The sequence below is a fragment of the Dermacentor variabilis genome, chromosome 5, assembly GCF_050947875.1.
Source record: "Dermacentor variabilis isolate Ectoservices chromosome 5, ASM5094787v1, whole genome shotgun sequence".
NCBI classification, from domain to species: Eukaryota; Metazoa; Arthropoda; class Arachnida; order Ixodida; family Ixodidae; genus Dermacentor; species Dermacentor variabilis.
The window spans coordinates 143,758,397-143,783,944 of record NC_134572.1 but is presented as its reverse complement, the minus strand read 5'-3'; positions in this window follow the sequence as shown (position 1 = coordinate 143,783,944).

Here is a 25,548-nt window from a genome sequence, read left to right as displayed (position 1 = left end):
ACGCGAACGATTACGCGTTGCAATGCATCCATCTTTCATGAACTTGACGTTGCGCAAGTTCCTGCGTCTGGCTCACCAGAAGAGTGAACGCGAGAGGCAAGCGGAGCTGAGACAGCTAAGAAGCCGTATTCCCTCGAAAAGACTTTTGCACTGCAACCCTGTGCATTCTACGGAACAGGTGAATCATCCAAGCCGCGGCAGCAGCGTTCTTTCGCTGGGGCCGAAGTTTGCCGTGGAAACAAAGTTCAATCAGAAGAACTACTTTCCATAGTGAGGCAAGTTTCGAAGTTCACTCCAGTTGAAGCCATGACCCGAATCGTTATGGAAGGTGCCGATATAGCTGTCCGCTGTAAGGGTGCACGTCTGAAGTATTTTGTTAAAAGTGTTGCTAATCACATGAGTGCGAATGCCCTCTGCGTTTTGCCTGCTTCCAAAGAATGAGACTTCTGTGTGCTTTCTGCAGGTAGAGTGTCAATGAGCAAGGTAGAAAACCCAAGCTAGAAAGCTTTGCAGTGTATTTAGCCTTGAAAACTGGTGAAAGGAATATACAATAGGAAGAGAGACCGCGTTCAGGTTTTGTTCAATGCAAAAACTCATAAGAGTGACTCACCCTTAAAGACGACTGTTTCCGAAAATTAAACCTGGCACAAGTCAATAGCCCTTTTCCTGTAAGGTGCCTGCCAGTTAATTACCTTTCCTAATACGTAACTCAGATGTCGTTATTAAGTTAATGAAAGCTAATTGTGACAAAAACTACCAAGACTTCTACGTCGACACAAAACACCTTTACTACTACATCCCTCATAATGACCTGCTTTTAACCATTGCACAGTTCATTGATGAATACGGTGCCATACGGTTTGAGAAGAAAGTCCTGATGCCCAGCGGTCATTTTTATAGCTGGTAAGCTTTTACTTGACACCCAGTTTTATTATCTGGCAAGATACAATTTGCGCGCAGAATAAAGGCGGTTGTATAGGCTCATGCACAGCTCCTATGTTGAGCGATTTGTTTTAAACCGACTCGGCAGCTGTCTGTCCGATATGCTCGCTAAGACAAAAGCGTTAAAGGCGTTTCGATATGTAGATGATTTCTTGTTTTGTGTTTTCTCTTCTTCAGCTGAGGTGGAAGAGCAGGTTGCTAAGTTATTGTCAATGAATAAAGGACGGGCTGGCGCCCCTTGATGTGACATATGAGCTCCCGCAGGGCGGTACTATCCCGTTTCTCGAACTTCGTCTGTTTTTGTTCTGTAGAGGAGACCTGTTGGAGCTACGAACAACGATCACAGAAGCTTGTTCTATCGTACAACTCGACCCATACCAAGCTTGTGAAAAGAGATGCAGCTACTATTTAGTTTAACCTGCCACCATTTTCTGTTTTCTAGTTTTGATGGGCAAAGCGAGCGTTTGTCTGAACCATGGCAATCCCAAGCAGTTGCAAGTGTCTGTGGCAGAACACAGGCTTGAACATTCTCGGAAACGCAGGTAGCAAGAAACGAACGCGGCTCCAACGCGTAGCAAGAAAGTGTGATTCCGTATATTTATAATGTATCTGACCATTTGAAGAAAAGTGCTTGAGGAGAGGACATTTGTGTGTTTTTTTAGTCCCAAATAATTTCGACTGGCTTTGTATTCTCACTAATTCAAACAATATCGCACTTCCTCTCTGGGAAAAAAAGAAAGACACAAGAATAGGTTTCTAGGCTGCGCACAAGGTGTGGTGTATAAATTTATCTTATCATATAGCAAAGTGCATGTCACATAGACCGGTAGCTGCCTTAATGGTCGTTTGCGTGAACAAGAATATCAAGAATGTTGAAAACATGTTCTCATCCAACGGCCTCCTCGCGGCGCGTCGTAAAACCTACTGTTGTGTGCCAGCATTCGACAAATGAGTTGTCATAGGCCGCAGCCCCAATCAACTCAAGCGCGAGATCACTGATTGAGACAGAAGTCATTTCAAAATTTGCCGATATATGCGTGAGCTCATCTTCTTTGTCTTTATCTATCAAGGATTTAGAGTTGCTTGGCCGGTGGGCTCCTGTTGAGTGAGTTGTTTCTAACACTTTTTGTCTGAGAATGGGTTGCTGTGCGCGTAATATGAGAAGTGTTCGCAGGTATTACGAAAGAAACCAGTTGGAAATTAGCGCTCGTCCTGTCATTTCTTCTCCCTTGACTTCTTCACTTTTCCTTTACCCCCAATCTTATGTTGCGCTAAAAACAAGACAAAATCAATCTGCGAATATTTCATGCAGAGAAAATCCAAAACCAGTCCACTCACTTGTCACAGCAGAAGGCGGTGCGCTTCCTTACACTGCCCGTATTAAAGTGACTACACACTTCAGTAAGTCTTTTCCTTTAACTACGTGCCCAGGAAGCGTTCTCCCTGACAGTGTACCTACTCTCTTTCTCTCTTCCTTTATCTCTATTCCTCTCCTGCTGCCTCTTCCTCAATGCGCGGTAGAAAACCGGATATTTTCCTTTTGATGAAACTCCTGTCTCTTACTTTATTTCCCTCTCGCTCTCTCTTGACAGCGCTGTAAACGATATCGCGCATATAGATTTGTTTCTATGCGTGCTCAGTCCTATAACTATAATGTTCATACATCCGCACACATTTTTTGCTTTTGATCTTAGTTGTCAATAACTCCATTACCTCCTTGCTCTGTCTCCATGTGCTCGGGCTCTATGCACTCGTATTCCGACGCTATAATACCAGTTTGTTACTTGCATCCGACTTTTCAACGAAAATATTGGCAATAACATTGCCAATAGCAATTATGTTATTATTATTGATAGACTTAAATGACCTGAGGTTTTAACCTCATCATAAGGCGCAACGATTATTCTAGCATGCGGTCAGTGTTCTCAGCGGAATGTTGCCACTGGTATCCGTGCTGACGCAGGCTTTGGTGGCCACATTTCGATACGGGCGAAATGGTGACGTGCGTTGATATTTAGATGCACTTACCTCAGGAGATATAATTGAATCAGCAGCCGTTTACTACAGTGTCACCCATAAACCAATGTGCATTTTCTGACACGTTAAATGCCATCGATAGTTTTTGTTCGTTGTGACGCAGCCTTATCTACGTCAGCGTTTGGTGACGTGTGTTCTTGTCTGTACAAGTCACCAGCAGCAATCACGCAGGTTACTACGGTCAGTAGCGCTTACAAGTATTGGCATTCTTGCGCAATGAAATTAGCAGTATCTTGTTGGTTTGGTAAGACGAGAGAACGGAGAATTTCGCTTGACGTTTACTGCGCCCTGCCATTAAGAAAAAAATTATTTTCGTGGGCACGCTGGAACCGGCCATAGTAGTAGAGAGAGAGAGAGAGAGAGAGAGAGAAAATGATAATGAAAGGTAGGGAGGTTAACCAGGACTGACCCCAGTTGGCTACCCTACACTGGGGAAAGGGAAAGGGGGACGGAAAGATAAAAAAAAAGAGAAAGTCCACTGGAGATATCAGTCGGTCACTCAGTCCGGATCACAGACGCTGACTCAATCCGGTCGCTTTCAAATATCGCAGCAGCGCTTTTGTGGCCTTTTGTAGCTGTGATATGCGAGGCCATGATCCCAAGATCTTGTTCAAGGTGAACGGCTTTCCATCTAGCTGTTTGAGAGCTGTTCAGAGGTCTTGCCTTTCATTTTCATAAGATGGGCAGTAGCACAGTAGGTGTTCTATGGTTTCCTCGACACCGCAGGCATTGCACTTGGCGCTATCAGCCATTCCAATCAGAAATGCATAAGCATTTGTGAATGCGGCGCCCAAACGTAAGCGGCACAGCAGTGTTTCCTCATTTTGCGGAAGACCTGGTAACAGCCGCAGTTGCATAGAGGTATCGAGGGAATGAAAGCGATGGTGAGTGAATTCAGGTGTGTGCCACTTCTCCAATGTCAAAGAGTGCGCTAGCTTGCCTAAGTGTTGGGCTGCGTCGGTCTGCGATAAAGGTATTGAAACAAGGGTTGCTCCTTCGTGTGCTTTTCTAGCGGCTTCGTCAGCGAGGTCGTTGCCGGAGATACCGCAATGACCAGGCAGCCACTGAAACACGACGTCGTGTCCTTTCGCGATCATGTGATGGTGCATTTCTCGTATCTCCGACACGAGTTTTTCAGATGACCCACGACGAAGAGATGCCAGAAGACATTGTAAGAGTGCCTTCGAATCGCAGAATATAGCGTACCGATTAGCCGGTTGTTTATTAACATAATCAATGGCCCCTCGGAGGGCAACAAGCTCCGAACCAGTCGATGTTGTCAAGTGAGAAATCTTGTATTGGATGCTTAGTGGACGGGATGGTATAACCACTGCGCTGGTGGAGCTGGTCTGAGTGGAAGAGCCATCCGTATATATGTGTACTCGATCAAAGTAGAAAGTGTGCAAACAATCCAGAGCTGCTTGCTTGAAGGCCAAGGTAGGCAGGTCGGTCTTCTTTCTTATCCCTGGAACCGTAAGACGCACTTGGGGTTGTTTTAAACACCACAAAGCTGAGGTTGAACGTGCAGAGGGTGTGAAACCCGATGGTAAGGAGGCACGATGGATGCTGACCTTGTCGGAGAAGAACGCTTGTGGTCGTCGTTCTGGCAGGCACGCAAGAGAGCTTGACTGCATCCGTGAAACATGACGAACATGGGCTCTAAGCGCTTCGGTGCTAATGTAAGTCGTGATCGGATGGTCTTGAGCCATTATAATGGTTCTAGCTGTTGAGGCGCTGCGCGGAAGGCCTAGGCAAACACGTAGTGCTTGCGCCTGCACGCTCTGAAGTTCTCGAAGATTTGACTTGCATGTTTTAGCAAGCACGGGGAGCTATAGCGTAGGAATCCGATGAACAGTGCTCGATATAACTGTAGCATGGAGCCCACTGACGATCCCCATGTTTTGCCGGCGATGAACTTGAAGACGTGAACAATAGATGTGAGCTTCTTCTTTAAGTGGGCAACATGAGGGCTCCAAGTGAGGTCCCGGTCTACAATGACGCCCAAAAACCGATGATTTCTCTTGTAGGAGATAGGCTGACCATTGATGCGTACTGGATAAGGAGTCATCGCTTTTCGCGTAAAAGCGACTAGCGCGCATTTTTCTGTTGAAATGGTAAGGCCTTGTGTGTGAAGGTAGTCAGATGCCTGTGCTGCTGCTTTCTGTAGCCGTGCGCGAACCTGCAGGCTAGTGACCGCTGATGTCCAGGTGCAGATGTCGTCGGCGTAGATTGAAACACTCACTGTTTCCGGTAGGGATTCGGCCAGCCCAAGAAGCGCGAGGTTGAAAAGAATAGGGCTTAGAACACCGCCTTGGGGAACGCCTCGGCATGTGTAGTGGTCGGTAGTCGGACCATCTTCCGTTCGTACGAAAAAGGACCTTTGTGTCAAGTAGTTACTGACCCATCAATATACTCGCCCTCCTAGTTCAATTGTCAAAAGTGCGTCTAGAATGGTTTCATGGGAAATGTTGTCGTAAGCGCCTTTCGCGTCAAGAAAGAGCGCTACTGATAATCGCTTCCGAGATTTTTGTTGTTCCACAGATGATACTAGATCGATGACACTGTCCATCGAATAGTAGTTGAGTGCTATGGTGCAACGCGGCTGAGTTCGAGCTCAGCAGAACGATTCCGGAAGCGGCGGCCGTATTTCATTGATGGCGAAATGCAAAAAAGATGGTCTACCGACCATTGAGTTCGAGTTACATAAACCCAGGCGTTCAGAATTATTCTGGAATCTCCCAATAATACCTGTCTTGTGTTCAGGTCACCATTATGCCACGTAAATCTCAGCATTTTAATGTTAACCGCCACACCATCCTAGGCTGTTTAAATTATGGCTGAAGGAACATAATCTGCTTCAGATTTAATTCAGAAAGAAAGGAACAAGCATGCTTACCAATAAAAGGCGCTCCCATTTTGTGAAAAACCCGATGCAGGTGACATAATCAAACTGGTACGTGTCGTCTTTCAGACTACACATGCTAACATCTTTATATTTTTGTGGATTTCAAGTATGAAACCGACAATCGCATTGCGAGGACACTTCGGATTAACCTTGAACACCTGGACTTCTTTCTATCTCAATCTAAGCACACGACCGGTATTCCATTCCGCCACCAGCGCAGTGTAGCATCGCTTAACAGCGCAAAACAACAGACACGACCCTAAAGATAAAGTAGACACGGGACAAGTACTTGTATCGTGTCTCGCGTTTCTTTCGTGCCTAGTCTGTAGTTTAGTTTTTTTTTGTGTTCTTAAACCATGCTACATGCGCACCTAATGACTTCTATACAAGTACATTTAAGTACGTTGTAACATGGCCACCTCGGCCGAGCTTTAACCGGCGAAGTCGAGCTCATAATGGCAACGCCAGAGCGGCTATCATAACGGGTATAGGTTATATATCCCCCCCCCCCCAAAATGCCGAATATAGCGCTGTCACCGCTACCGTCATGTAGGTGGTCTGGAGAACAGGCTGCAGTTCGCTTTCAAAGATTCTTGAAGGCCACATCAGTATATCACAAATTTATACATACTTCCAGATGTTGGCCCGGTTGGACACGTTCACCATAACCTTCAGTCAATTTCTGAGAGTACATTTTTTCACGGCGTTGGTTCCTTACTAGAAGACATCTCAATTTTCTCGCTAAGCTGCGTTGCTTAATAGAGGGCGCGTATGAAGACTTGCCCCCTCTTTTCCCGACACATGTCCATCAAAAGATAATTACTTCCGGTGCTCCGTTCTGAGCACGCCGTTAATTTGCGCACACACAACCGCGCCCTACACAAGAAAATTGATGCGCGCTTTTTGCTCTTGGTAGTTCGGCAGCTGTATACCAGGTGTTCGTCAGGAGCCCTTAGCGGGAGCCGGTTTCCCGCTCGGCGCACCATCTGAAACAGCAATGCGTTGGAATGCACTGCCTGTAAATGTTCGTTCTTCGCCCCGGAATGACTTTATTTCTACGGTTGGCATGTGACGTTATCCCCACTGCTGCTATAGATCAAGATGGGCTGCAGTATGTATGTATGTCTAAATAAATAAATAAATAAATAAATAAGTAAATAAATAAATAAATAAATAAAATATATTAGGTGACCTTAATCACAAAAAGAACATATGAAAATTACTTGTGGTGTGCAGGTTTGCCTGCTCATCAGTCAAGCTTTGCGGCTGTCAGAGTATACGGTTAGTTGACTGAGACACATCTGAGATTCAACAGGCAGGGTAGGCGCACCCTTCTCAGGGGTCTGTCTTGACTGTTTCCTATAGGTGGTGGGCGTATAGATACTCCGATGATGCATCAGCCTCTGACACATGCGTGGGAATAATTGGCGCCAAAAATTTCTATATCTGTCCTTGGTTTGAGCTGCTTTAGGACACGTGCGCTACAGCGTGTGTCTATTTTCTTTAGCATGCATTCCCACCGGCTGCGCAAAACTTGGGACAATATGCAGAGCCCAGTTCCCGTTTAGTTCGTGTCTTTTTCCACGTGTTTTATTCAATATTACGCCGCCATTATAAATGCTAGAAATACCAACTGGCGCCTCTTACCGGCGTAATTGTGCGTGTGTTTTGTGTGTGAATGGGCCGTTTTCAAAAAAAAAAAAACAAGCACGTATTAAACTTTTGCGGCCTAGTTATACGAAAAGTGATTGCGACCGGGTACGCACAGCTAAGAGTTGCAATAGATGCAGCAAAGCTCTACTGCTTGAATTTTGAAAGTAGTAAAAAATGAGCTACATTACTTTGCACGTTTCAGACATCGTACTATGCAATCTCTGCATGTTATATGCGTTCTCACGCGCCATAATTCTCTATTTACGAAAGTTACAGTTAGTTCGCTTTGTGTCAGGAGTGAATAAACGTCTAATAATAAAGAAAGTGCGAAAGTCACAAAAGTTAAAAATAAAAGAAACATACATGGCGACGAAATGTACATGGCCTCAGATTCTAGGGTTTAAATGTGGCATAGAAGAAGCTGTAGAATAATTACACTTTGACTGTCCCTCATACGAAGATCAGTGGATCAGTCTTTTGAAGAAGTGAACATCCTGGCACGATGTGTCCGTGCTTCTACGAAGTTTTCAGCTATTTTAAATGAGACTATTGGCCCGCATGGAAACCGGCAGTTTTTGCGCCCCCAGTGATCGCGGGTAATAATTGAGAGCCCCATAGGGGTCAAATGCATATGAATGCGCTACAAAGACACCTCGTTTTCATCGTACACCATATTCTCCCTGTTCCCAGCGCCCACTGGTGATGCAGTAAGCGCTGGCCCCCATGTGAGCTGATTATCGCGCTAGAGTCACCGAGCACTGTGCAAAGCCACGAAAGCACTGCTACAGATGCACCAGCTTATATGATCGTTCTTCACGAAAAAAAAAACAAAAAACCCGTGAAATCTGCTAGATTGCGTGCGTGTCTGCGATCGTACTGCTAAATTCTTTACTGCTCACCTATCAGTCCCCTTCTGCCCTACCCCATGACAGTGTAGCCAACCATTACCACTTCTCTTGCTCGGATAATGTTATTCAATCTGCAAAAAAAAGGAAATTAAAATAAAAAGATTGCTTAGCCTGTGCGAGGGACGACGCAACCTGAGTGGAGTACTTGATTAGAACACTTTGTCGGGCTAGTTGGTGATAATCCATGGTAGAGTGCATAAACGCGACTGAACGAGGACGTAGAAAGAAACCGAAACGCAGAAGCGCTGTGTGTGTGCATCTGTGTCTTTCTACGCCTTCGTTCAATCGCACTTATACACGCTACCATGGAGTGCTTGAAACGTCTCGTGCGTGCAGCATCTTGAATGTACGGGCACTAGGACACAATAATTGCGTAACCAAATACATAAGTGACATTTATTTGCACGTTAGATAGATTACAGGCCTAACTTACGTTGAAGCGAGTCGATGTCTTGTTCTCTAATTTCATACTCGTACTCGTTCCCTATCAGCATATGCCGCCTTGAAGAAGACAAGCCCCTTTGTCGAAATGTTGGCTCCTGCTCTCACCTTGTTCTCGCGTTGCACGTCGCTCCCTATTTGCAGGTTAGTTGGCCCGTTTGTTTTACACATTGTGCTTGGCCACTAGGGCACCGAAGTGATCCCGTACACTGCATGGCGCCACTCGACTCTGCCACACTCGCCGAAAGTTGGGGGCTTCTGCGCCTGCCTCAATCTCCTGCGCCAGCGCTCGCCGTAGAGACGGACACGTTCCGTCGTGGTCAAAGAGGTTGGCTATCTCTCCATCGTGCTGCCCTATTCTCTCCACGCCATTTCTAAACGCTACGTGTGGAACGCGGGGCCACCGTAGCCGAGCAAGCATGAAAGCTATGCAACAAGTTCCAGGGTTGTAAGCCTCACAACTCGTCATCAGAACAGGTTTGAGTTTGATGGACTGCACCTCTTATGGCGCAGGGAGCTCTCTCAAAGGCGACCGCTCCCGCTGGGGTCGACAAACGTACTGCCGAGCTACACCATTCTGAGTACCGAGCGAGAGGGAAAATTCCGCTTCTATTGAGTCATGCTTCGTTCGACATCAGAGCCATTTGAACACCCGACTCATAAATGATGGAGTCATGACTTCGCTCGTTTACACAACCATACTAAATTAAGGCGCGAGCGCAGTACGGCTACAAAGGCGCAAGTAAGAGCACTATAATACGTTGTGCTTGCGTTGGGTTTTAGAAAGCTAGCCTCTATGCTGGCCGAACCGTAAAAATGAACTGGCGTTCCGCTTGCTTTTTTTTTACCAATACGCTCTTTTATGTATTGAAGCATAAAAGTAACTGGAACGCCCATGTATTTCGCCCCCAACGTTGGAAAATAATAAGCAGTAATATAAAATAATAATATAAAAATAATATGATCGTTCAACAGCCCAATCAAATGCTCTCTTTGTTTATACGAGGTTACAAGTGTTTGCTTTTAAAGCGAATAGCATTGCCTACCATGATATAAGTGGCTGAAAAGAGGCGGAGAGTGCGTAGAAGTGGAGAGGGTTTTGGTTGAGCTATGATAGAATAGTGAAAGGAGAGCGAGACGAGGGAGAAAGGAATGAGCGGCAGGTATGGTAAATATATCTTTGCTAGTTAGCCTTGTCTGCTAGATAACCGGGTGAGGAGAGTGGTCCCGGCATCTGCGATTGGTGTGCTTCCCCTTGCTTAGCTGGCGTTGGCTGGTCAAAAATCTGAATGGCGTGCAACGGTGAGGTTGCCGCGCAAAATGCTCCTCAGCAAAGAAGGATTGGTACATCGACGCAACATGAAACTGTCACGCAAATATTTCTTTTTATTCGAAAAGTAATCCATTCGTACCGGCAGCTGCCAGTATGGTTCTTATATGTCCTCCACTTTGTAATAGATTGTAGCAAAGACGTATTATCACTAATCACTCGCTTTCCTTGTTGACCGTCATGAAACGCTCAGCTTCGAACCATAGTTCCTGCACGTTCTTGGTGTTGCTTCTTGGTGCAAGCGGCGGCAGATGTGTATAAACTTCGACAAGACCGTTTTCAAGCGGATCACTCGAAAGAAGAGGCCCTTATCGTTTCGTATAATTGTAACATTGGGCTTTTGTGTTAAGCGTCTGACTACAAAAATCTTGGGCTATGGATTTCAAACACTCTTAGGTGGAATAAACATATTCACTACGTTACAGCGAATGCTTATAGAAAGATTCTTTTTAAGAAGAACGTTAACTCTGGCTACCTGGCTAACTCTGGCTAAGATTAGCATAAAAATCCATTGTCCGCCCAGTCTTAGACTACGCTACTACCATATTGGACCCCTATAGATGAGACAATATTCTGAAACTAGAGAATGTCCAAAAAAGAAGCCGTACAGTTCATTTATCCCAATTTTCGACGCAGTTCAGTGACGGAACTACAAGCTCGCGCAAACCTACCCCCTTATCCTATAGAACACGCTCATCACGACTAAAATTATTATATCAATTAGTTAAAGGGCACTATATTGTCGATATTAGCGAATGGATTACATTTTCTTCCGGTTATTCAACACGCTAAAGACATGAACTAACAATAACACCTTTTCGTTCTCATAATGACTCTTTCAAGTATTCATTTTTTCCACGAAGAGTCAGAGACTGGAATAACCTCAGCAGCTGTATCGTTCAAGCAGACTCTTTGTCAGCTTTCGCATCCCTTCTTGATGGCTGAAACATAATTGGTTATGTTATAGGGACTGTCTATATGATATACACGTTGATTGTTCTTGTTTCATTTGCACATTTGACAAATGCTTTGCTTAAATTTTTTTGTGTTCTTTCTTGACTCTAACATAGGCATGTACATATATCTTGTTTGCCATTATGTTGTATTTTCCCTCACGTATTCTATCCCACCCTGCTAAAATCCCGGTGGGGATTCTAGTATAAATAAATAAATAAATAAATAAATAAATAAATAAATAAATAAATAAATAAATAAAGTTGGTGTGCAGTCAGTGCAGTCACGGTCACCCATGCTTCTTCGCAGCATTGATTCAAGTGTTCCTTCATTTATTTATTCTTCACACGTTGGCTATAGAGTGCACGTAAGTTTTTGTGTGAGCTGTGGCGGATGAGTAGACATAATGTGCGAGAAACTTGTTGCGCCAAGCAGCGGTGCTACACCATTCGTGACGGTGAAACAAGTGGTACCCACTCTTCGGCCGATGTTCCGGGGTTGACGCATATTCTTTGGAGGTTAGCGATGCAATGCTGGTGCTTGAGGGAATTCGTCTTACTTTCCGGAAAGTCGTGGTTCACGACGGTTCGGAAACGCAGGCAGTCCTTATTTAGCTGAGGTCCGTTAGCTTGGTCACACAGATTCATCCCATTTCGTGTGCTGCAGACAACTACCGCATACGTTTTCCCTCTACTGCTTCACGTTTTGGAACGAGAATGGAGCTCAATGCGTTAGCCAAGTTGGATTTCTGACAGCTGATCGTACAGAAGCAAGGAAAACAGTTGTGACGGTTTCGTATTCGTGCGCTGTCGCTGAGACAACGCGCAGCGCTCCGCGAAAGGCGCCGTCTCGTTCCGCCGGTGCAAACTGCTCCGCGAGAAGGGTCTAAGCGCTGTGCATTAGTAACACTTCCGTATTTGTCTTCGACAAAGAAGTGCTCTTTTTCTTCACAGGCAGTCTACGCAAGAGGAGAAGGATAAGTAGTAAAGGTTCCCTGCTGATCTTCCCCATCATCGGCTCACTGTTCTCAAGTGCTTCATCCCTCGATCATTTCATGGCTTGTTTCCCTATGGCTCGCTCTTTTTGCTTGGCCTATTTAACGAGAAATGCGTGGAAGTAAATTATCAGTTGTTAGTTTCCTCCCTTCGTCAGTCTCCGACTTGCGCTGTATTGTTGCTTGCAATATGGCAACCGAATCCAGGTAAGGTTTACTGGCGATCTCAGCCATATTTCCTTTCGCTAGTTATTTTCATACGCTCAACGTTTTTCCTGACTTCATGAATTATTTCTAAAGTTCAGGAATCAGCGATTTAAAGGATAAACACACGTGTTCTTTTCCGCGCATCGATAAAGCAGAGTTCGCAAGGTTTATTCAAAGTGGTTGTTAGCACAAATCCTCCGCCATGATTTCTGCGCGTCTACGCCTGAGTGCAAAGTGTCTTGTAGACACGTTTCATCGTGGCTCGATGTTTCGTTCATACGCAAAATTGAACGCTTGACGAGGAGATTCTTCCATAAGAACGCGGCGCTGTTGTATCCTCGCGCGGCGCTGTGAAAAGAGCTGTGCAGCGGGGCCCTTTAAACATTCCAGCATCTACGCCTCAATTATTTATTGATTTCTACGCACTCTTTTGCGGGATACGTCATGCCTTTCTGACGTGCTTATAATGTATGCGCATTTTGCAAAGGAAGCTGTCTTTCTAGAAAGTCGCTGATCGTGTTAGGCGTTCTTGGAAACAAGTGCTCCTCTACGTGGAGTAAATTGAACATCTTTGACGAAGGGGTTGGTGTATGTAGGGAGCAGTTTCACCGAAGAAAAGTGTATGACGATTAGTGCAGTTATAGAAATTGAGCGGGGAGTAAATTCTGTTCGTGGAATATGTACAGAAAACATGGTGTCGAATGTTTTGACACAGTTTATGTTACGCCAATAGCGGAACTTTTGATCGAGTCTTTCATGTCACTGTAGATAAGTCAATAAAACAAGACTCGTTTGCGCATCGCCGAACTTGCAAGCACTTGTCAATCTTAACGGCCAGCAGCCCTATCTAATGTGAGCGGACAGCGGCATAACAGGGCTTGTTGTGCCTGAACTGCATGGGCGAGCTGCAGTAGTACAACTGTTACGACTTCTGCGATATGCTTCGTTTCTCTTGTATCTTTCGCCCTCGCGGTTTATTGAGGGAGTGGATACTTTGTTACTAGGAAATCACGCGCCTGACACCGTTTTTTGACCGCGCGTTTGTGGGACGCAAGGATATCGCTCGAACATTGCTTTCTCGGTCACAGTATAAGAATTGTAGCGTGAAGCCAGGCCGCGCAGCATGGGGGGGGGGTGGAGGGGGTCGCCCTATTGATTTCTGTTCGCCGGTGCTCGGCTGCTCACCGGAACGACGCAATATCTGCATTTCTCCTGGCAACACCCACGTCTGTTCAATGTGGCGTCTGCGTAATTGCGCGACGCGTTATATGACGTGGAAAAAGCTGAAGTCCCACTTCTTCGTATGAGGTGAACTGCACGAAACTGGAGCAGAAGTAGACGTACAGTCACGACAGTGTGACCATGGCCTACTCGGTTTCCGACAGGACGGCAGAAAAAAAATGCTTGTAGGCGCGAGAGCTGTGAAGATAAAATAGGGCTAAAGTAAGCAGGCCTGGCTCTCTTCTACAGGCGTCAGTGCCTCCGCGTAGGCTGCAGATTCTATGCGGGCCCGTAAGGAAATGCAGCGGCGCCTTGTTGTACAGAGTCGGGATTGCCTGGCTCCTCGCTCGCTGCTTTCCGGTTCCGTGCGGGCCAGGAATTGCAAATGCAAGAGGGGCCCGTGCTGGGAGGCGGGTGGCTTCCTTCGGGTCGTGATTTATTGGCTGTAGCCGCCACCGGCTGACCGGCCATCTGTCTTGCGCGGACCGAGGGAGACCTGCTCGGTGCCTCCGGTTGACTCAGAGACAAACAGTGGTCATTTCTCGACTGTCTCGCTGCCTATTCCTGCCTCGCTGTCCCATTATAAGCCACCCTGGCACTTTATCTGTGCACTGGCCAATTTCTTTCTTCGTCTAACGTTGTTGCTCTCTTGGAAGAGGCGTTGCTTGACCTTATTCTCCTCGGTACACAAGAAACATGCACCGTCTTTTTTTTATGTGAGAGGACGCTACTTCTAATAAAAAGATTAGTTGCAGCTACAAAAGGAGATGCGACATCTTATTCTTTACTTTTACTTGTAGCTGATATATCCTTTAGCTTTGCTCTTAAAATCCCGCATGCCATTTTTTCTCATTTTTTCTCTCTGCGGAAAAATGGCATTTTTTCCTGTAACGTATGCCTATAGACGATACTGTACATGGCTACAGTATTTACGATAGTTAAGATGTCACAGCTGCTGAGGTCACACAAAGCAAGGAGGGCAGTGCGAAACGTTTTGTTTCATGCGACCTATTTTTAGCAGAAAGGCGTTGCCTGGTGACCATGTCGGCTATGCGCACTTTTGTGTTTTCTTGAGGCATAGATACGACAGTAATGTATGTATTTTAGAGCGGAGCTCTTAGGCACCCGTTCCTGTGGCGGTTGTCGGCGTTGTCCCTCGTAACCGGGCGAACGAACACACCGAACTAACAAAGCGAAAGCGGATCGCAGCGGGAGATGAAAGACGGCAATAGCGAAGAAAGCACGAGGAGGAAAGCGGAGAAGGAGGGTGCAGCGGGACCAAGAAGCGGAAAGCGAAGGAGGAGGGCAAGGCAAAAGGGCGAAAAGAAAATTGTAGTGCCGCGCAAGACGGGCTTTGTGTCGACGACGGCTACGAGATGGCGCCAGAGTAGCGCGCTTTGTCTGTACGGAAACAAAGCACTCTATGAGTGGGGGTGTGTCTGCGGCGGCTGCTGTGAATCGCGCCTACGCATCACTCGTGCGCCGCCTCTCGCGATCTCTCGATTAACGAGGCACTCACGCCACACATTGCTCCGTTTGCAACGTGCCGCACGAGACAGACAGTCCCCGCCAGCAAATATATTGCGAAAATAAAACACGTATGCTGCTGCGCTCATATTTTGCATTAGGACGTGCCGTAATTGTCGGTGAACTTTTCTTTAAATAATTACGTATCGCTTATAAAGCTACCAGTCATCTACATTTACGATGATAACGATGAAATATCTGAACATTATAAATTACATATTTCTTGTGCAGGCCGTTTTGCATAGCTTGTCGCGTGACGGAACTGGAGTACTCGCCAAAGAATGCTTACCCATTAAGATTAGTTAAACGCTAAGCAAGATGCTGCACAGAAGTTTTATTGGCTTATATATATTTTTCATTTCGTTGCCACTATGTAGGGATAATTCAATACAGATGCAATTCTTGTATACATTCAAGTACATATTTGGGTCTAGTGCATATTTTATACACATAATATTTCGGTCAGATTTGGGGCTAGTTACAGTGATCTATTCATTTAGGTACAATCATGATATAAACAATCTTTTATCTTTATTGTGACTATGTATCTCCTGTCCACTTATACAAATACTAGATCTGTATTGTTTTCTCGCGATACAGGTTTAACTTGTGTGCATTAGTTATATATTTCTTTTTGTATTATTTTCCCTTGTCCATACCTTGGCGTTTTACGAGCCTAACCGGCAGCGAGGGCTCGATAGTCAGCACCAAATGATAGGTAGTGCCACTTTGTCTTTCCTTGTTAGCCAAAATCTTGTGTGCCATTTTTTTAAGAATTGCTCTTTGCCGTTTCTTGCGAGTTCGTTGTTTCAAAATTCGCACATCACTGTCCTTATTTTCTTTAACACTGGGTATGGTGCTTTTTGTGGTTTCCGTCTTCAGCTTTTCCTCTTCGTTTCCATAAGCAAAACATTATTATTATTTTGTCAGCAATTTCTGTCTGGCTTTCCTAGTTTTGTTTTGAAGTTGCTAAAGGCTAACCTCCTTATTACTTTGGCTGGAGGACAGTCATTGAATGCATGTCTTTGTGTTTCTGTTTCAGTGCAGTTGGGGCATCGGTTCGTTTGGGTAATTCCAAATTTAGCTAGGTGTGCCTTTATTGGTAGGACGTCCCACTCTTTTCCATTCGAAATCATTAATTTCGCTCGGAAGTTTAGTTCCTTTCCAAAACCTCCATTTCTGCGTTGTGCTCTTGTTGATGTCTTCTGTTTTAAGTTCTCTGATGGCCGTTGCGGTGCTCGCGTCTATTGGCTTGACTTCGGCAATGGTAGTATCAGGGCAGATTTCTTCTATTGCTTTTTTGGTGTTTATCGCTTCCTTGTAGAATTTTATGGCACTTTGGCTCTGGGGCAATGCCATTCATTGTCTGTTACGTGCCGATCGAGCATGCTTAGCCAATATCGTAGCGCCGATCTTCCCCTGTATTGCGGTGCGTTCGCCAATGCGACAACCGTCTTGGCTGCTAGTAGTCTTCCTATGAGTGTTACATTCGGTATCCCCAGGCCTCCTCTGGATGTTGGTAATCTGGTGATATTTTGTGTTACAGGTAGGTGCTGGCTTTTCGCCTCAGAGATAGCGCCCTATCAGGGTCGTTAATATATTGGTGACAAGCCGGGTCATCTTGGCAACTCTCGCCGCATATAATGCAGGGGGCACACAATTTCGATTTAATGGCTTCTGCTTTCTTTAGCAGACTCGCTGGCTGGTTCAATATTTCTTCCACAAAGTGAGCTGCTTTCTTTAGGGGTTCTGCCCAACTTTTGCTGCAACGTCACCTGCTTCAAACCAGACGCCTAAAACTAAAAACTTGCACAATTTGTACGTCACTTAATGCGTTTGTCCCCGCTGGACCAAAGCAAAGTGCTTTACTTCTCTGGTGTTTTATTTTGGCACCAGATGCTGTTGCATAATCTTCAAAAATTTGCAGAAAGGCTTAATAACTGTATTCGTCCCCCATAAATACTAAGCTCTCATCTGCAAAGGCTGCAATTTTAATTACGTCTTTTCCTGGTAGGGGAAAATGCCGAATTCTTTTATTCTGTCTAACTGTTCTTAATAAGGGATCTAGGGTGACAACAAAGAGCCTGGTGAAAGACCGCACCCATGTCGTACCCCTCTAGCGACTGCGAACTTATCTCTTACAAAGCTTTGATTTGTATTTCACTTGTCATACCTTTATATAGTGTTTTTATGATTTCTATTAATTCTGTAGGGAATCCAAATTGTTTCATTGTATTATTTTTTCAATTATGTTTAACTCTGTCATATGCTTTTTACTGATCTAGTGAGATAAAGATGCCTTTAATTTCTTTTTGTTATGCATAAGCAAAGCTGTCTCTGATTGTTACTAATGAAGCGAAAATTAATCTCCCAGGAACTGCTGCTGCTTGAAATTCAGATATGATGTCGGGTAATATTATGCTTAGTCTGTGTGCCAGTAAGGTAGTCGCTACTTTATAATGTGTATTTAGTAATGTGATGGGTCTTCATCCATTTTCATCTAATGGGTCATTGTTTGGTTTGGCTAATAGAATAGTCCGGGCAATGGCAAACGACGGTGGTTTTTCTTGGTTTTGAATAACGTTATTTAATGTCTTCACTAGTTCTGATACGATGTCATCAAAAAAGGTTAAGTAGAATCCGGTTAGGATTCCGTCTGGTCCGGCCGCTGATTCAAGCGTCATTTTCTTGATTACGTTTAGTACCTCTTGTGTTGTGGTTAGAGCACACAATTGTTCTTTGCTTTCTGCACTCACTTGGGGGAGGTTTTCTACTAGCCCAGTAGTGCTGTTGTCTTCTTGCAGTATTTTTTTAAAGTGCTCAAGAAATTCCTCTTTAATGGTTTCTTTACCTGTTTTAATTTCTCCATTGTTCATTCTTATTGTGTTTATTCTTGTTGCTCTTTTTCTGTCGTGGTTTGAATCTCGCGCGACGTGTCCATAATTATTTGGTTCTAATCTATGATTTCCTAATTGGGTGCTCTCCACCTCTTTGGTTTTCTTCAAACATTCGTTGTATCTGGAGCGCAGGCAGGCCACATAGTCTTGTATGCAGTACGTCATTTCGCCTCATCTTTCTATGATTCGTATCCTTCTTCAGATTTCGTTGAGTTCTCAGGTGTGTCTTTTTCACTTCTTTTGTACAGCTTCAATAAGTATTTTTTTCCATTCTTCTTGTAGCTCATCCCAATTTGCGTCGTCGTTCTCTTCTAAACTTGTTTTTAGTTTAATCCGCATCCATTCCGTTTCTTCCTGATTATGTAATAATATCGGGTCCATGCGCCACAATCCTGTGTTATGGGCTGGTCCTTCTCTTCCCTTGAGTCTGAATGTGGCAGATCTGTGGTCACTAAAAGGTTTAGGTCCCTCTGGGCATTTTATCGTTTCAATCTCTATCAGGTCTTTAATAAACAAGGTGTTATATATACTCTGTCCAGTCTGCTCTCAGTTTGACCACATGCTCTTGTGCTTTCAAACCTGTCACCATGAAACCAAACCCATGCGTCCGACATGTTATGGTGTATTAGCAATTTTTGTAGTTCTCTCGCATGGTAGGTTGATCTATCTCGTCCTGGTCCTCGTATGTATCTCTCGCTGTCTAGGAGACAATTCAAATCTCCTGCTACTATAGAGGGTGAATTATTGGGCATGTAGTCCCATAGGATGTGGAAGAATTCATTCGTTAAGCTCCTCGTTACAGGGGCATATACATTGATTACGCGTGTTTTTCTACCTCCTAGGAAAAGATCTACATATGCAATCCGTCCTTTTGTATCACATGTGCAAAACGCACCACCGTGATATCTGTTGGAGAAGAAAACAATACCTATGCCGCACGCTCTATTGTTTGTGAGTGAAAAAAAAACTCATCTATCCCCTGTAATTCTTTAAATGCAGTCACGTATTGTGGCGTTCCAAAGTTTGTTTCCTGAATGAAAAGAATGTCAATTTGCTTTTCTTGAGCAAACCTTATTAACTGTTTTTGCTTTCCTGTATTCCGTAGGCCTCTCACGTTAAACGACATGCAATGGAGACTGGCCATCTGCTTTAACAATCACTCTCAGAAATTTCGTGGCGTCCGCCACTGATAATCGGTTACAACATCAAAGGAAATTCAAAACAGGCGTTCCATTCTTTCCGAATTTATAAAGTAAGCTAAGCTACCAAGAGGACAGGAGAGAACACAGGTTTCTGAAGCACCTTCTTGCGCTATAGTCCGCCGTGCGATTATTCTTGAATGTCATCTTCGCTTGAGGATGACCTTTCGGCCTGCTTAGGCGAATGAGTACGAGGTTTTTTTGGATTGTATTCCTCGAATTGCATCGCTGTCACTGCTCGTGTCAGCTTTGTTGCGACGTCATGTGTTTGCATGATTAGGATCTTTTTCTCCTGTTTTTTCTCTGCCCAAGCTGTGTTTTCCATCCTTTCCCCTTCTATTTGATCTTGAGCGGCCTCTTTCGTTTTTGTTTTTCTGTCGTTCATCTGGCTATCCTCCAGTGTCTGATATGGCATTAAAGGAAGTTTTCTCACTTCTTGCTTTTTACTCAGTGGCTGGAGCCGCCTCTAGGATTGCGTAGTAGCCGCTGGCCGTTATTCGCCGGTTATCAGTGTGTTGAGGAGTGTTCGTTGTCTTGCAGTTTAGCAGTACTTATGATTCACTTTGGTCATCACCTGGTTGTTCGGACAGAGACTGCGACGTCGACGTCGTGACTTCTGATGGTGAGTTTTCTTCAGTGTGTATAGTTGGGTTGACTTCAGCGTCTGTTGAAGTCGCATCGCCAAGCTCGTCGACTTTGTCACTGCCTGATGAGCCGCTCATAGAAGCGCGTTTTTTTTTCTCATTTTCGCTTTCATCATCCTCGTCCCAATAATTGGGTGTAGGTGTCGGCGTCCGCGTGGCGCGTGGTTTTAACACTCCTAGCGAAGACTTGATGGGCTCGAGTTTGTGCAAAGGAGGCGACTTCATGGGTTCATGGTTTGAACTTATAAAGTTAGTGGATAGAGCTCCACGGGCCGCCGCAACATATGACTTTTTTCGAAAGAAAGGTCTTGTGGCATGGCTTCCACCACACCGCTTGCATTCTTCTTCACAGGTCTCGGTATGGTGTCCAAAGGTGCCGCAACGCTTGAAATAAGAAGATGCACAAGCAGTTGCCATGTGCCCATCGTTCCTGCATCTTGCACAAACTCGACGCATGCCACGATATTCAAAGATGACCTGGTGGCCCTGAATTGTCATCAAATTAGTACTGGCCTACTCATTTCCATTCGGGCCACTCGAACACCGCTCAACTTATTGTGGCGGCTAAGCACACTTGAGTGTGACACTCGTTTGACCTTCGCGTACGGTTGCAGGACAAAAAGTAGGACATCATCAGGAATGTAAAGTGGGAGCCTGTAAACGTTAACAAAAGTTGTTGGGGGCCCCACTGCTTCCACTGTGACTTTAACATGGTTCACACAAAAACCTTCTGCAAGCATGTGTTTAGTCGCCTGTGCGGCCGTACGCATGCATACTAAAGACTTAGTGCCTCCCACGTGCTGTAGGCCTAGAACACTGTCATCTCCTGCAGACTCACACGTCACCATCAGGTGCGTGGAACAAGAAACAGTTCTCCCTCAGGGGGATCTCAAGGGTTGTGTCCATCTCGGAGGCCATTGCACCGAAGGCGCTGGTGGCCGCCAAGACACGTAGCTCGTGCTGGTTGACTGGCGATGTGCAGTTGGCGCTAGGTGCCTCTGCACTCTAGTAGGGCTGGGGTTCCGCAGAATAGGCTGGGTCCACAGCGGGCTGGTTTGTCCTTAATGGATGAGGTTGGCACCTCTGGGAACCTCGGCAGGGCCAAGCTCATTAGCGGCAAGGTGGGGGGCGCCAGGAAGCCTTCCCCTCGGTAGTACGTCTCGGACGATAGGATCCGTGACAGCAAGCAGGAGAGGCCTTCCAGGGTTGGGCCAATCCTGGTGGCAGTGCACCAGGGGTCCAAGCCTCTCAAGGTCCTGGTGGCAGCGCGAGGCGAGTCCGGAGGAGGTGGGTCCGTCCCGGAGGCACTGCACCAGGAGTCCAAGCTCCTCCAGGTGAGGATCAGCTCCGAGTCGAGGACTTGTAGATGCTCAGACGGGCGCACGTGGGACCAGAGGAGGTCCCAGGTGCAGAAAGAGCAGATACTATCATATTAGATACTTTGATCTTAGCCAAAAGACCGAGATGCTAGCTGGAAAAAGATCCTATTCAAGTGGTTGCGGAGTCGAACGTTTAACGCTAGCTATTGTATAAACAGTATCTTTCATAGCCGTCGTGGTTGTTCCAAGTTATACATGTAGTTTCTTCTAAAAATGTTTTTAGTACCTCAATGCAACACTAACTATTTATTGCTAGGACAACGAATCGCACATTCGGAGTTTGTCTTTTAATGAGCCGTAACAAATGAAAATACCAAAAAGGTAAATTTTTTTAACGTAGGCACACGCATTTTTCATTTCTCCCCTTTCATTTCCTCGTAACGGTGGGCAAAGAAGGGTAGAAGAAACTTAAACTGCTCCTTTAAGAGGAAGCTTTAGTTCAGGCCCAACTCCGACGCAACCAATTCAAATACATGTAAAACGCAAAAACGCATTTCTGAGATAACTCCTATAGTGACTCTTGGAAGCTTAATTTCAGTTTATGGCTGGAATATTGTGAAAGTTGTTTCGAAAATTCCAAGGTTCGAGAAGAATAGACGCAGGAAGTTTATAAAATAATAGCTCTGCATCAAAAACAGATATCGCGGTTCCGTAAACGGAATCCATTACACCATTCAAAACGGACAAATTTGATATGCCAATTTATGTCCTATATGAATTAGTTATGTTGTGTACAAGGGCTCTGCAAAATCTGTATTTCCATATTACTGATTTTTTTTAGATTCATGAGTAACATATCAATTTTGTCTCCCTTAGATGCAGTGTCAGATGCAGTTCACATAATTGTGACATCATTTTTCCTTGGTGAGTTAACGAGTTGTAAACTTGATAGTTCTGCTTTCTGAAAATCTTACATTTTGTCAATTTTAGTAAAAAATTGACGATTTAAATAGGCAATGCGAAACCAGAAGTCACTAGATTTTAAACTTCTTTTGTTAAATGCAAAAAACCTCGACAAATTTGGTGCAGTGGATGCCGAGAAAAACGAGTTCTCCTTTTACATTCATTTACGTAGGAGCACCTGAGCTAAAGCTTCCTCTCACGAGGCAGCTTTAGCTCGGTACAGAGGTAAACAGAGGAAATGCCAGTGGCTCGGAAAGCCAGCGTCCTGTAAACGCTCAATCCTTGCATTAATGGCTGGCCTTGACAAATGCGAACAAGATTTTTTTAATGCTGCATTCAATAAAGTAGTTGCTACTGCCCTCTCTATAATCTTAGAATGGCGAGTATTACAGCTCAGGACTGGTTTCACAGACCTAGGTTCATTATGCGAGCAAGGATAGCATTCTCCAAAGGTCAAGCGAATAGCAAGGTGCTGAAGTTGCTTACTTTTTGGAACCTCGAACGTGAAGGTCAAGTCCATAGCGCAATATTTGAAAACTCTTTAACTTGAAGTTTTCCCAAACTTGCCCACCTTGCTCTCTCGAATCATATCAATATAATGTCACAGGTAGAGTTACTTTATGCGTAGACCTGTAGTTTATTTCCGAATTACGTAACTCTATTACCGCACCAAGTTTTCATGGATGACCCCTCGATACGTCTGCTCAACGATACACCGACCCCAAACCTGGAGAGAAAAAAATACTAGGTTTACAGGTTACACATGAGCGACTGTAATGACATAACGTTGTAACAAAAGCCAGGATCGCACTGGCTCGAAGTCTGTCCTGGCTTAAAAAAGTAGTTGACACATATGGTGGTAGGTGACACATATCGTACAGAAAGTAGGTCACATCGTATAAAAAGTAGGTGACACATATCGTACAACTATGTCATGAACAGGCTATAGTAAGTCATCATCTTTGATTAGATTATTCCAGACGGACCAGTAATGATAACGTCATCTCTGGTATGGGCCCTTTATAAAGACACCATCTCGAATAGAGCCAGGTTACTCGGCACCAAATCGAAGATGGACCATGCCACGAGAAACCCGGGAAATGTATGCAAGGAAAACTACGCTTTGTAAAAGTTGGAGGCCAAGGCCTTTAATGTTCGGCGGTGCATGAATGGTCCTCATCAACAACGAAAGCAGGGGGTCCCACTCATGGAAGAGCACAGTCAATCGGACGACGCTCGGCCACTTGAGAGTGCTTTCTGCGTATGTGCGTACTCTCACCGTAGGGCTCAAACAAGCCGTGTAAGGATAACCGTCACGCGATATTATTGAAGATATGGGAGCTTTGTAGAAAGTGCAGTTCCAGAAGCAGTGCCTTACACAGGTTCAAGAAAGGTTTGTCTTCTATGCCGGTCACCGAGATATTCTGTTCTCAGATTACCTCGGAAGAGTGAGTGTCTCAGAACATTTCATGTATTTGTGTGTACAGGACGTCCGATAGCACTCGGTGCTACAGCAGCAGAGCTGCACTATTTGCCTATACTTAAAGAACCCGGAGCTTGCATGCGAAAACACGATGACAGGCGTACGGCATGAGGAACGTGCTTACTAGTATTACACTTCATGTTGCCATGCAGGAACGTGTCAGTCAAGGCAATAACAAAGTAAATGAAAATAGCGCCGCCATTGCAGCTACTTTGCACAGAATGACTGGCCAAATTTGAGCGAGCCAGAGTCAGAGAGAAAGGTCGTGGAAATCCGGTGCGAAATACGTTTCCTGTCGAAGAGGCGCTTTCTATTTAAGGAAATTTGTCGCAGCTCCCGCTCCCACTTTTCGTCGCCTCCGCATAATCTGAGCGACACCTTTTACAAAGTGTCACGGGTAATAAATGTGTGACAAGTCGCAATTAAAGTTTCAACTTAAGTCTGAAACCTAGCGCCCAAACGCTTGATGTAAGGGAAGTACGGTTATCCTCCTGAATAAGCAGGCAGCTACAAAGGGAATCCGTATAAGCTTCTCTGCTTCCACTGCGAAGCTTTCTTTCAGAGGCACTCGCCATGTGTTTCCTTTGAAGTTGCGTGCTTCTCTTGGCTGGATGACAGCATTTCTCTTTCGTGACACTTTATCTACATTGCGGGCTTACATAGAACAGGTTTTACATGCTCCCTGTACACGTTCGTGTGGGCGATTCGTTCTCGCGAGTTAGTTGCAGTGGTGTCAGGAAATGAACTGCGTAAATTTAGTGGCGGGCATAGTGAACCCTCCGCTTGCCTGCAAAGGGGCTCCATTGTATTTAGGTTTGAAAATATTGCTACACGGTGCAGCTGTGCATCGTGCAATAAGATATTCGAAGAGAAATTTCACGCGTCACGTTCAGGTGTCAATCCGGAAGGCATAGTTATTCTTAAAAGTAAATAGGTTTTTATATTTCGTTTTTATTATTACTTCGCCTTTTTTTGTGGTACTAAGCGGTGGTTCGAGAATAAGTGTCGATAGGAAAGCGCCCATGCAGGGCTGAGTGCACTATCACAACCGCTGGAGGTGCTTCGGCGAATGCCAATTATTAGATCCCTTTGAGACGCTGCAAGGTTTAGATCAGGCACATACCCAAGGGGGGCCCGGGGCGCCCCCTCCCGAAGTTAAGACGCATACACCTCCCCCCCTTCCCTGCCCACGCCACCACTTCCCAAACACATTCCTAAGGCGCCGCCAAATCAATGTTGAGATTTGACAACTATTCGGAGATCAACATTTTGCTTCCTTTTTCACTCTTTTTGGATGTCGGTAGTTATCGGCGTCTCTTGGAATGTGAAGGCCAGTTTCCTTATCAATTCAGTGATCGCGTGATTAACTCGAGATGCAGTCAGTTGTCACCGTCTATTGAACGGTCACGCGCTTCGCTGTTGCTTCGTTAGTTCAGCCTTCTTCGTTTAGACTGATCCAGGGACCACGAAAGGGATTTAGTTCGTGGTCAGCTAGTCTGTATGCACGTGGAACAAGCGGCGGCCCGAGAAAGTGCCAATTGCGTTTAACGTTTCTTTTCGTTCCATTACTTCCTGGAGTGACGGCTAGCCGCGACCCTGACAGATCCTCGGAATCATACACCCGTGATGCGGGTAAGGTAACGTGGAAAATAATATAATTCGAGACAGCGTCCATCATCAAACCCTGCAATAACCCTTAAACTCATAGGCAATATGACTGTCACCTGTTAACTCGTCTGGTTTTTTCCTATTTGTACAGCTGTTTTCGTGCAATATTGCCAACTGGAAACAAAAGTCGCAAGGATATGAGAAATTAAGCGATACACTAAGGGAGAGAGCCAAAGCAACAACCAAACAGGAAGGAAAAGCGAAGATGAACAAATTTAACCTTTGTTTATGAAAATATTTATAGATCAACATCTTT